Source organism: Cupressus sempervirens, chromosome 1 (assembly GCF_028749045.1).
Source record: "Cupressus sempervirens isolate cs-2001-9-10 chromosome 1, ASM2874904v1, whole genome shotgun sequence".
In the NCBI taxonomy this organism is placed as follows: domain Eukaryota; kingdom Viridiplantae; phylum Streptophyta; class Pinopsida; order Cupressales; family Cupressaceae; genus Cupressus; species Cupressus sempervirens.
The window spans coordinates 197629691-197643088 of record NC_143118.1 but is presented as its reverse complement, the minus strand read 5'-3'; the positions used below and the strand labels follow the sequence as shown (position 1 = coordinate 197643088).

Here is a 13398-nt window from a genome sequence, read left to right as displayed (position 1 = left end):
GTATTGGCCACTCGAAGCATTGAGGAGAACTACCTGAAGCATTGACCTGAAGCAATGGGCACCTGAAGCACTGAGTGAGAGCTGCCTGAAGCACTGGCCACCCCAAGCACTGAGGGAGAACTATCTGAAGCACTGGCCACCTGAAGCTCTGAGGGATACGACTTGGAGCACACAACCAGACTACTTGAAGCACACGACAAGACTACCTGAAGCATACTGTGGGACTTCATAAGGCAACTCTAGAACAAAACATTACAGTTGATTTCTCACGAGTGATTGACAATTTTCTGTTTGCCAGATTTCCCCAAGCCTTTTGAGCTACATTGTGATGCCTCTAAGGAGGGCATTGGTGTTGTAATTTTGCGGGACAACCATCGTATTGCTTATGAGAGTAGGAAGCTATGAGGCCTTGAGAAAGCTTTCAACATGCATAACAAGGAGTTGTCTTCCATTATGTATGCGTTGGCCAATTCAGGCAATACTTGGTGGGTAGTATGTTTTGCATCAAAACAAATCATAACAGCCTAAAGCATTTTCTTTGACACCAAGACCTAAATGAGTGTGAACAAAAGTGGGTTGTTAAGATACAATCTTATGTTTTTGGCATATCTTATGTAAATGGGACACATAATGTTGTAGGCGTTGCTCCCTCATGATGCCCTCATTTGAGTTCTATGATTGGGCTATCAAAAGACTAGAGGCACTTGATAATTGTAGAGTACGCCAAGAATTAATGAGCTTCTCATATTGTTGATGAGACTATATTGGAAAACGTATACTCTCTTGTGAATGAGTTGATCATTTTCAAGGGGAGGATATTTTTGGTCCCAAGATTAGGTGTTAAGTAGACAATACTGAGGAGCTTTCATGATTTTGTATTAGGACATCCTAGATTCTCTAAGACTCATAGAAAGGTCTTAAGTCTGATGTTTTGCGGTTTGTTAGAGAGTGCTTCGTATGTCAGCAAAGTAAACAAGAGCATACTTATCCCAGTGGATTTCTCTAGCCACTTCGTCTACGCTTGAGAGGAAGTAGGAGAGAATTTCCATAAGATAAGATACGATAATAATACTAATGTCCACTAAAAACCAATAAGGTTTATGGGACTGAGCATACAAACAAAAGAGTCGGCAAAAGCAAAAGCACCAAATGGTGACTTAGAAGAAACAAAAGCAATAAACAAAACAAGAGAGAAGACAAGGTAAGGGCTAAGGGTCCTTCCTTGTCACAAAGAAATCAGTAATAGAGGGGTAAACCTGTGAACGATCCAAAGTCTTAGAATGCGTGTAGAACCGCTGTAGGACTGTCACTGCCTGGAGAGACTGGTGCAATGTGTAACCGATCTGGAATGAGAAGTACTGGAAGGCCTTTTCAAACCCGTGAAGGAGACAAGGGAGAGAAAAAGGCATTAATGAGCTGGTCTGAAGTACGCCCCTAAAGTATAAAAGATTGCAGGGTAATCTCTCGAAGGTGGGTGGCCTCCTGAAGATAGAGTGCAAGACATCGCTGATCAATATAGCTAAAGAACATTGAAAAAGAAGAACAGTCTCTGAAAAGGCAGTAAAATCCCCCTTTGATCTTATAGTGAAGGGGACATCGAAAAATGAAGTGGATCTCAATCTCAACCTTTGCCGAAGTACAGAACTGACATATCTGATCAGCCAGATCCATATGGTGATCGGTTCGAGCCCTGGGGCAGTGAGAGCCAACTCTGAAAGAGCCTAAAGAAAACTGTAAAGCATGATTCCAACACTGATAGAGATAAGTAGGGTGAACAATAATACCATCTTGAATCTCAAGAAAATGCACAACATAGAAGGCCATCTTAGGTCACAGCCCTCTCGGGGGATTACTCTAGGTAGTGATAATGTATTGTCTATAAATTTCTTGTCCGACATGCTTATTCAATTCTTGACGTGAGTGGAGAAGATTAATAGGAGCATTAAGTGAACACTGGTAAGGAGGAAGACGATCTATCTCAATACCAATCAAACCCAACAGAGAAGTGGCCTAGGTGTACCAACAACAAGACCTCATAGAAGTGTCGGATCTCATAATCTCAACAGAAGAACAATATGGCAGATGAGAGTATCTGTGCCTGTCAACACTTGAATCCATAAAACCATGAAGCCGATGAAGAAACCAAATCAAGTAAAAAATGGGGGCAAGTTTGAGAGGATGAGCTCCAAACTTAGCTAATACAATGCTATGATGGGTGAGTCTGTGACATCTTATGATACCCTATAACATCAATTTCTGAATCCACTGAGTAGAAGCCCAATCAGAAGCAATAAGAGAAGGCCCCCAAACAACCGAGCCATAGAGAACTGTCGGATGAACCAAGGAGTGAAAAAGGGACAACTTGGACAAAATATCCTAGAAGTGTTGCCGGAAGCATTGTCTTTCCAGCAAAGCCAGGGAACCCATGCCCTTACTAACTCTGGACTGAATAGCTGGTCTCAAACTAAAGCGTGGCCCTGAGAACTTCACACCGAGATACATATAAGAGGGGGTAATCTCAACCTAATGACCCTGAAAGAAGAAATGAAGATGAGAGGTCTTTAAACAGTTAAAGACCATAACCTGAGTCTTAGATAAATTGACTACAAACTGCTACTGATCGCAAAAAGAAGCCAAACCATCAAGATGTCTCTATAAGTTGTTGGGAGAAGAGGCCAAGAGAACCACATGATCAGAAAAAAGGAGAATGGAGATCAAAACCTGATGCAAATAGCACCCATCATCTGGTTGAGAGGAGTTCACAAGGAAATCCTCCAACTCATCAATATATAAGCCAAATAGAGTAGGAGTAAGAGGACAACCCTGTTTCACCCCAGTGGTGCTTTGAATTGGAACAGAAAAGCCTTTCGGATCCCTAAGCCTACTGGTTACCTTCTCATAAAGCCTCATGATAGCAGTTTGCAACATATTTGAGATTCCAATCTCACGAAGTCTCTAAAATAAGGCCAACCTAGGAACAAAATCGAAAGTCTTACGAAAGTCCACAAAGCAACAATAGACCTTTTGAGAGCGATGCCTAGCCTTCTCAATGATAGCCCGCAACGTAAAAACATGATCCATAGTCTGATAGTTTGCCCGAAAACAAACCTACCCTTTAGTTCTACAGCCTCTTCTATGAAGCTCACTAGATAACATGGTATTCAGAGTAGTCGCATAAAGTTTGGCAAAAGTATGTCCAATCACAATAGTCCTGTAGTTACTTGGATCAGAAGTAGACACAGATTTGTAAATATGGTAAAACACATGTCTAGACTAGGATTCAGGAAACCCAGTGCAAACCACTCTATTAAAGAGTGTAGGAAGTTAAGATCCAAGAACTGAAGCACTAAGCTTGAAAAGTTCTGCCTGGAAACCATCTTCATTTACTGCTCTGTTGCTTTTCAACGATTTAATGGCCTCAATAATATTGGAGTAGGTGAACAAATGGCAGTATGGAGGTGGAGTGGAGTGAAGAGCTGGCTGCCCAAGAATGTCGTAAAGCGTAATGACATGGGAGGTCAGAGAGTGGTAGTCGAGAGTGTAGGATGAGGGGAGCACTAAGGAAAAAGGGTACACCAAAAGCTCTGGCGATTTTGAATAAGCATGGAGCAAAGGTTTTCGCAGTGAAAAGAAGCAAAAGAACATTTATTGTGGCGAAGAAAACAGAGGTACGAAAGGTGTAGATGGGTGAAGGCAGGAGACTGAGTCTCGAAGGTAGTGTGAAAAAAGCGATGGTAAGCTTTGCAATCAATATCAAATCATTTATTCATAGGACAAGTATCTCGACGCTTAGCTCTGAGAGAGGGAGGGGAGCAGTGAGGAATAAAAAGAAAAGCGGAATCCCAGATGGCAGAGGCAAGTGAATCAAACATGTCAGAGGCCGCAAACGACTCACCAAAATTAGCAGGCGCCAGAAGTTTTCTAAGGTGGAAAGTAAAGAGCTCACCATCGCTCTCGGGTAATGAAAGTGAGTACGAAAAGGGACAATATCTATATGGTGGGTAATCAATTGACAAAGTATGCACACTTCTTTCCGATATCTACAACTTATACAACTACATAGGTGGCATAACTATTTCTTAGTGAGGTATTCATGTCGAATGGTTTACCTTAGTATATCGTCGGTGATAGAGACAATCGGTTTTATGAGTCACTTTTGGTGGGTCCTGTTTAGATTACGTGGAAACAAGTTGACTTGGAGAATGAACTATCACCCTTTGACAAATGATTGGACAAAGATAGTCAATAAATGGCTTGAAGGCCCTCCGGAACTATGTTAGGGTAACAAAGAGCCTGGGTGAAGTGGATTTATTTGTGAGTGCTGTTCTAATTCCACTCGCTATATGTCTATCCAGATTTCTCCCTTTAGAGTATTATATGGTTATGATCCACTAAGCTTCTTGGAGTTTTTGTTTAGTGACAACATGGTGCCTAGTGTCGGTGAATTTCTACAGGATAGTTGGGACAATACAAGGGGCTTGAGTGATTTGCGGAGAGTTGCACATTCGTTTTAAGCTAATGACATGGTATATGTAACTTTCAAACCATAAAGCCTTTTGACCTGATTCTTTTTTTGGAGTGCTTTACATTACAAGTATAATAATCCCTCCAACTTACACACTCTAACTTATCATAATAATGGCTCAATTACAAAATAACATTTTTTGCATTGGCACGTATCCCCAAGGTGCTTAAAAACTCTAACCTAGAAAACCAATAGTGGAACTATGAGAGTTGGAATCTATATTTGACCCAAATGGGTATCTAGAAATGAAAACACATTGAACAAAAACTAACACAACATTTTTTTGGGTGATATAGGTTGCCCTTACACCACTGGATGCTCCTGCATTAGACACCTAGGGTAGATTGAAAAGTGACCCTGTCACTTTCTAGCTGGTAGAGGAAAACCCAAATGGGCAACCTTTGCTGCAAATATCCAAGTTGAATCTTCTACTGGTCGTCCTTTCCACTTCACCAGGTATTCTTCATACTGCTTATTTTTGAACCTCCGGCCCGCACGACTATCCATAATTTCTCAAATCTCTTCCTTTTCAAAAGTAGGAATTGGACATGGCTCCAGCATCAACTCCTCATCTATACCATCATCATGATATTTTGTTAAGTTTGCAATATTGGAAATAGGAGAAATGTGAATCCCATCTAGCAACTCCACCTCATATGCATTTCTTGAGTCGTGTCTTCAAAATTTTGCAGGGGCCAAATTTCTTCATCTTCAGCTTGTTGTAGGTACCCATTGGAAATTGTACTTTCCTCAAGTATGCCATAACCAGATCCTCGACTTGGAACTCCTTATGTCTCTTCTTTTGATCTGCTCTAGCCTTATACTGTAGGTTCATCTTGATAATAAGTGCATGTATCTCCTCATGTAGGTTCTTGACATGTTCAACAAAGTCTTCTTCCTCAGCACTTGCCCTCTCCCATTGCTCCATCTTCCTTAGCTCTGGTGCAGTCCTTGGACTACTCCTATACACAATTAGGAATGGTGATCTACCGATACTCCTATTCACAGAATTATTGTAAGCAAATTCTGCTTTTGTGGTAGAATCAAATCCCATCCCTTGGGCTTATCTCCTACAAAACACCTTAGCAAATTGCCCAAACTTCTATTTACTACTTCTGTTTGTCCATTAGTCTATAGATGATGTGTAGAATTGAACTTCAATTTTGTCTTCAACTTCTTCCACAAAGTCATACAGAAATACCCAACAAATTTAGTATCTCTATCAAAAACAATACTTTTTGGGAGACCATGTAGCCTCACAACCTCTCTAAACAATAAATTTGCAATATACATTGCATCATGAGTCTTGTGGGATGGAATGAAATGTGCCATCTTGGAGAACCTATCAACCACCACAAATACTGAGTCATTACCCCTTTGTGTCCTCAGCAATCCAAGAACAAAATCCATATTTATGTCCTCTCAAGGCTTTGATGGAATAGGCAATGGCTGATAGAGTCCAATATTGTGACTAAATCCTTTGGCCGTTTGACATATTTGACAACTCTGCACAAACTTCTTCACATCCTGTGACAATAATAGCAATGGTCTTATCTCGAACAATGTGTCTTGCCATCCCTCCAATGGGTTTCTCCTTGATCAAGTTCTCCCTCATGGAACTCCTTGGAATACACAATTGTCTTCCCTTGAACAACATACCATCCTGAATCATGTATTCTAGCTAGCTGGTCCTGGCTAGAGTAATAGGTTCTTTACAAATCTTCCAAGCCTCTGCAAAGTCAGGATCCTCAGGGTACAGTTTCTTGAGTTCATCAAACCCTACCACTTCAACCTGCATTATTGTCAGCAACAATTGTCTCTTACTCAATGCATCTGCAACCCTATTAGACCTTCCGCTTCTATGTTTCAATACAAATGTATAGCTTTGCATGAACTCTACCCATTTCAAATGTTTCTTATTCAATTTACCTTGGCTATTTAGGTACTGCAATGCCTGGTGATCGGTATACAAAAGAAATTTTTTTGGCAACGAATAATGCCTCCATTTCTTTAAGGCCTGAACTATTGCATAGAATCATAAACAAAATACTTCTTTGCATCATTTAATTTTTCATTAAAATAGGCAATAGGCTTACCTTCTTGGCTCAAGATAGCCCCAATAACACCGCCACTAGCATTGCAATCCACTTGTAACACTTTGTTGAAATCAGGAAGTGCCAACACAGGTGGCTCTATCACCTTCTTCTTCAACAATTCAAAACTCCTTATAGCTTCTGTAGTTCACTTGAACTCTTTTCTATCCCCCCTCATGGTTTCAGTTAGGGGTGCACATATACTACCAAAATTCCTAATGAATTTCCTGTAAAAACTAGCGAGACCATGGAATGAACTCACTTCAGTAGCAGACCTTGGAGTAGGCCATTCCAAGATGACCTTCACCTTCTCTGAGTCCATTTTGAGACCCTCAATTGATACAACAAACCCCAAATAGACTAACTCCTTTTCACAAAGCTACACTTCTTCAAATTCATCTACAATTTCTCTTCCCTCAACCTTTCAAGGACACTACGAATGTGCAATAAATGTTCATGCAAAGATAAACTGAAAATCAAAATATCATCCAGATAGACAATAACAAATTTTCCCAAAAATTTCTTTAGTACCTCATTCATAAGTCGCATGAAGGTTCTTGTCGCATTAGTCTGTCCAAAGGGCATGACTAACCACTCATATAGACTCTCCGTGGTCTTGAATGCAGTCTTCCACTCATCTCCCTCTCGTATCTGTATCTAGTGATAGCCACTCTTGAGATTTATCTTTGTGAAGTACCGAGCTCCACTCAAGCAATCCATAAGATCATCCATCCTTGGTAAAGGAAATTGGTACTTGATGGTTATTTTATTCATAGCCTGAGAGTCTGTACACATTCTCCACTCCATCCTTCTTTGGTGCCAGCATTGCAGGTACTGCACATGGACTTACGCTCTCTCGAATCAAACCTTTCCTCAATAGCTCCTAAACTTGTCTGTTTAGCTCCTCAGTCTCAGTAGGAGTCATCTTATGAGCAGCCTTGTTAGGCAAACTAGTTCTAGGGATTGAATCTATTTGATGATGGATTTACCTTATTGGCGGCTGCCCTTCTGGCACATTATCACAAATGACATCTCCATACTCACTTAGTAGACCTGAAACTTCAAGTGGAACTTCACTACTACCTTCCTTATCCTTTCTAGGAATTAAAGCATCACATATGCTGATGCTTCATGCCATCCATAAATTCTCTTCCATCAAAAAGACATACCCTAGCACTACTGCATACCTTTTCACCCTACTTTATCAAGGGCTTCAATTTGTGGTGAACTCCATTCTTTGTCAGAGAGTATGTATTTGCATGACCATCATGTATAGCATGCCTATCAAACTGCCATGACCTTCCCAACAATAAATAGCAGACATCCATTGGGATGATGTCACACAGAGCCTCATCATGGTAACTCCCAATCTTAAACTTTACCAAACATTGCCTACTAACTAGGACCTTATGTCATCCTACACCTAAGCAATCCGATAGGGATGGGGATGTTTCTCCCTCTTGAGCTTTAGCTTTGAGACCATTTCTTTTGACAACAAGTTGTCACTGTTCCCACCATCTACAATCACATCACAACATTTACCCTCACACTTGCACCTAGTACGAAACAAACTCCTTTTTTGAGGTTCAGTCTCACCACTCAACAAGACCCTTTCATTAACCAGAACCTCTCATCTTTCTGCATTCTTTGAATGCAATGACTGTGCATCATCATCCACATGAGCAACCCTTGCTTGGCCATCAACTCTCCTATCTGCCCTTGGTGTTGTGGCATTCGTAGGCATGATAACCTTCTTCATTGCAATGAAAACAGGTACCACAGAAGCCTCGTCTTCCTGAACCTTGTCCACATCCTCTACCTCTTCCTCTTTGATCTCCAAAGTTTTGATCATGGGAGCGGTTGAAACCCTCGTTTTTCTGGTTTCGGCTAGTACCCCACATCTTCATTTTTCTTCCAATTCTTATTTCGGCCTCTAAATGACCTGCCATCACCCCTTCCTCCTTGACTATGCCCTCTTTGCCTTCCATGAAACTTTTTGTTTAGCTTGTCCTCAACTTGCAAGACATACTGGTATGCCTCTTCAATGTCAATAATTCTAACCAAACTTAACTCCTGAATGCTAGGCCTTAACCCATTAAGGTAACGTGTAACCACCTCCTTGTTTGCTTCCGCATGCGCTGCCCTAATAAGGACTCGGTAAAATTTCTCTATGAATTCTTGGACAGATTTTCCAACTTGCTTTAACCCGTGCATCTTCTTAGACAAATCAAGCTTGTAATCAACAGGAATGAATTGCTTCTTTAGTTTGTCCACCATGCGATCCCATCTTGTGATTTTCTCCTTTCTTCTTCTATTTCTTTCCAACTGAACCTCTTGCCACCAAATTTTGGCATGGCCTTTCATTTTGGCCTTCGCGAACTTAACCTTATCAGGGTCTCCAATGTCCTCATACTCAAAATATTCCTCTAGCTCATTGATCCAGTCAATCAACTCATCCGGGTGAAAACATGTGGACATCAATTTTATGTCTTTTTCCTAGCTTGGCAATGGCCCTAAAAAGCTTCTCTTTGCCTGGTTTAGGACTTCTCCATCTCCTTCCCCTTCTTGTACAATATTTCCTTATTCATTTTCTTTGTCACTTCGGTTGCCTATGGCAATATTCATCCCTCTACGGATCTTCTCTTGCAATGCCTGAACTTGGCTCTGGAGGGCTCTAACCTCAGGAGGAACAACTCCAGCCCTTCCACCACGCTCCCTTTGTAGAGGCATCTTCTTGCTGTATCAAAACCCACAACCACATAGTCCTGGTGCAAACTGCCTCACAATCGGTACTCTATCTACACACTTAGGAAAATCTGCTCTGATGCCAGTTGATGAGGGCACTATCCAAGACCAAAACGAACACAATAGGAATAGGGGAATATTATTATCAGAAGTGATATGCTATTACATTCAGTACAACAAAAATAGACTCTATGACATGCCCTATGGGCTTACAGTGTTATCAAATTCTGGAGAAAAACCCTTCTCCAGTACCTTCTTCCAAACTCCACCAAAAACTGCATTTACAATGCCAGAAATGTTCTTAAGTAACCCCCAATTAGGTTTAGGATTGGGAATACATTTTAGAATATGCCATTTGGCATTCACTACCAAAATAGAAGGTTCTAGAAAACTCGTTAGGAGTTGGTGTAAAATTAGAAGAATCTAGAAATGGTAGTCCATCTTTCGGGAGGCATAACTTTTGATCTGAGACTCCGATTGACAAATCGTTTACATTTTCAGAAAGCTCTCCAAGCGCTCTATAGCCTTATGGAAAAGCTTTGCTCATCTCCCTTTTTTGGGCTCGTACGAGGCCGTTTAGTGTCTTAAATCTGACTTTGAAGTGCTCTTAGGGGGTCTTCAGACAACTTAAAACTGCAATATCTTTCAAACCGTAAAGCCTTTTGACCTGATTTTTTTTTTGGAGTGCTTTAAATTACAAGTATAATCATCCCTCTAACTTATACCCTCCATCTCATCATAATTATGGCTCAATTACAAAATAACCTATTTTCTACATTTGCATGTATCCCAAGGTGCTCAAAAGCTTTAACCTAGAAAACCAATAGTGGAACTATGAGAGTTGGAATCTCTATTTGACCTAAATGGGTATACAAAAATGAAAGCACATTAAATAGAAATTAACACTAAGCATATTTTTTGGGTGATACAGGATTGCCCTTACACCACTGGATGCTCCTGCATCATTTTACCACCCCTGGATGATGAGGGGAAGTTAGAGTTAATCGTTGAGGCCATTCTTGAGATGAGAGAAAGACATCTTTTGAGACGGGTCGTTAGAGAGTTTTGGGTAAAATCAAAATTGAAGGACTTCTTGTTGGAGGATGCAATGTGGTAGTCAGAGGATATTTTTCAACATCCAACATTGCGATTGCTTGGGGAGGGCTGATGGTAACGCCCCCTTTCTAGCAGGAGTTGAATTTTTTTTTGTTAGGCTATCATTGTGACCGTTATGGGCTAATATGATGATTTGAGGGTCTCCATTGTTCTATTATCGTTAGTTAGGTCATCATTACTCCTCTGCGGTATGATGAACTTACTATTTATAGAAAATCAAATTGTAGTCAGTTGCTATTTTTGCCAAAGCCCTTGGATAGGTGTGTGGGTTATTGTGCATTAGAAGTGGAGTTATCATATTGAAGGGATTCATAAGCAATTAATAATTTTTCTAATCAATAATTAAGTCCACTTAATGAATGATCCATCTTAAAAGTTAATAATAAAAAGTTTGGGCATGAGCTATTTAATGCTATAAAACAAAATGACTTTGGCTTATATTTAATGTTGAAGGGGAGTTTTTTTAAAATTAATTTAATCCCAAGCTTTGCAAATAAGAGATTATTGCATCATTCAAATCATACGAGTATCATAGCTCAAGTTGTGAGCCACTGGTGTAATGGTGAAGCTAGGGGTTCGAGTTTGGAAAGATAGCTCGACTTAAGCAAGAGAATGAGATTACATACATTATCTATTTGCATGCATTTTTGGCGAAGTTATGAACCAAAAAATTGATTTAAGAGGGTTTGCAACCACGAACTTGAGGATTGGGAATTATCTATGCCGAACTCACTTTGAGTTGGTATTTCCTTCCTTCCTCCCTTCTAGTTCTCGCTTGACGCCCCCAGTCACCTCGATCTGCCACAACAGGAGTTGGACGCACATGTTAGATTGGACATCTACAAATTGTACATCATCAGGACTTGGAGAAACTCTTCGAGGAGGCTTTGCACGAGGATGGCCTTCTATGACGAGCACTTCATTGATATTTAGGACAGGGTCATTATGCGCCCTTGGCACCTCACTCGTTGCTAGACTCATGCCCTTCACATCTCTTTGGGATCTTTTAGGGTGGGCTCTCATAGGCTTTGTATTCAAACTGATCACTTGCTTGATGGGGAGGACATGATCTGCCGCTTGGGTAGGTGGAGTGTGAGACCCATTTCATCTTTCGTTGTTCTATCTACTATGAGATCAGAGGGAGGTACTGCTTGTTCAGGGAGTGCGGGTCCCTCTCATCAGTTTTTAGGTGCACTGACTAGCGGTGTCTTGCACTTTATCTTCAGGAGACTTTGCAGCTTTGATCACTCTCTACAACTTCAGTTCCCATTGAGACCGACCTCATGTCAGCTCATCACCTTCTTTTTCCTACCGCAGTCTCCTACACGGGGAATGAAGCGGTCTCTCTTCCTTACTTCGATTCAAATCAGATCTGTGAGGCCTTGCAGATGACACACCCAACAACACTAGCATCACCACCCCACTTTCAGCAGATCTCAAAGATGTCAGTCCAGGGCACCTTCTTGCCCTGGACCGTACCCTTCAGTTCTGGACTACTTCTTGTCTATGAGGAGTACTTAGTTTTCCTTTCTTGTCTTGCTGCCTTGTTCCCCTGCTTTATTGTTATTTCTGCAGACAACATTTGGTGCTTCCCTTGTTGGCATTTTCCCTGAAGTACTATTTTCAGTCCCTTAGACCTCATTGGTTTCTTGTTGTGCATTAATAATATTATCTTATCTAACAGTGATTTGTGCTAATATGTGCTGCAAACAAGATTTCTAGAGAATGAGAAGATTCATTGTGAGTTCTGGGAATTGCTAAAGTGCCTGTGTATTGTATTCCAGTGATCGCAGCCCTATTTAAACTGGATTTGAGCACAATTGAATGTTGTGTTTCCATACTGAAGCGGCACTATTAGTTCTAGGCAGTGGCTAGGAGCTGGAAGCACATCATTGCCTGGGAGGGAATCAGTTTGACATTGGAGTACAGACGTTCCAGTATCCCAGTCATACTTCAAAGGGAATTTGATTTTTCATATAGCGGCACTAATTCCATGTTATCTGGGATGCCACCATTTTGCTCCAGGTTATTTGAAAATTGAAATGAGAGTGTACAGACGTTGCAATATCTCAGCCATACTTAAAACGAAATTTGAATTTTATATAGCTGCAATTATTTGATGTTATCTGAGATGCCACCATTTTGCTCCAGGTTATTTGAAAATTGAAACGAGTGTTGATCTCTTAATTAGTTCATGAATATAATTCACATAGGGAATAATATTGAATTAAGATAGCTATGCAATGTTCTGAAATCGCTATTGTAATTCCATTGCATCGTAATTACTTATCTCTGAAAAACTATAAAATCCTCAAAACCACAAAAACAGATAGCTGCAGCAATGGACTTTGAATCCGCAGGGGCTCTTACACTGTTCAGCTATCCAATATCCTGGTGGAAGGCATTATAATTTATCTATCAACCAGTTCATGATGAACTAATTTGGGCTCCCTCTTACTCAGGAAACTACAAGGTGAAACAATGTTATGACTCCTCAAGGCACCAAGGCACATATAATATTGTTACTCCAGCCTTTTTTTAACTGTTTCTTTTCTATCTTTTTGTAGGGGATGGTCTCGTGGATTTTTTTTATCCATCCCTATGTCCCTAAAAGGTTCCTATCATAGCAGTGTGTGTAACTTCACTGGGAATGTGTCTTCATGAAACATAGAATGATTATGAATGCCTTATTGTAGGTAGTTCTATTCTGTTGTAAACACTTTGTTATATCTATGTTGCATAACTATACAAGTTTTTAGAAAGTAGAAATACTCCTATAAATAGATGATCTGCTCCGTGTGACAAAGATAACCATTTTATAATGGGTTTGAACTTCAAGCAATTAGAATTCATAGGAACTTGTTACTTTAGATCTTGTTATGATTAACCAAATGGCTGATCTGCTTGCGCAGTGAATGT

At 40.4% G+C, this 13398-nt stretch overlaps 1 protein-coding gene across 4 annotated transcripts in view; it reads left to right on the top strand.

Moving 5' to 3' along the window:
- Positions 1-13398, top strand: part of DWA1 (DWD (DDB1-binding WD40 protein) hypersensitive to ABA 1) — a 262989-nt gene that overhangs the window by 178286 nt on the left and 71305 nt on the right. The gene's annotated exons all lie outside the window — the stretch shown is intronic.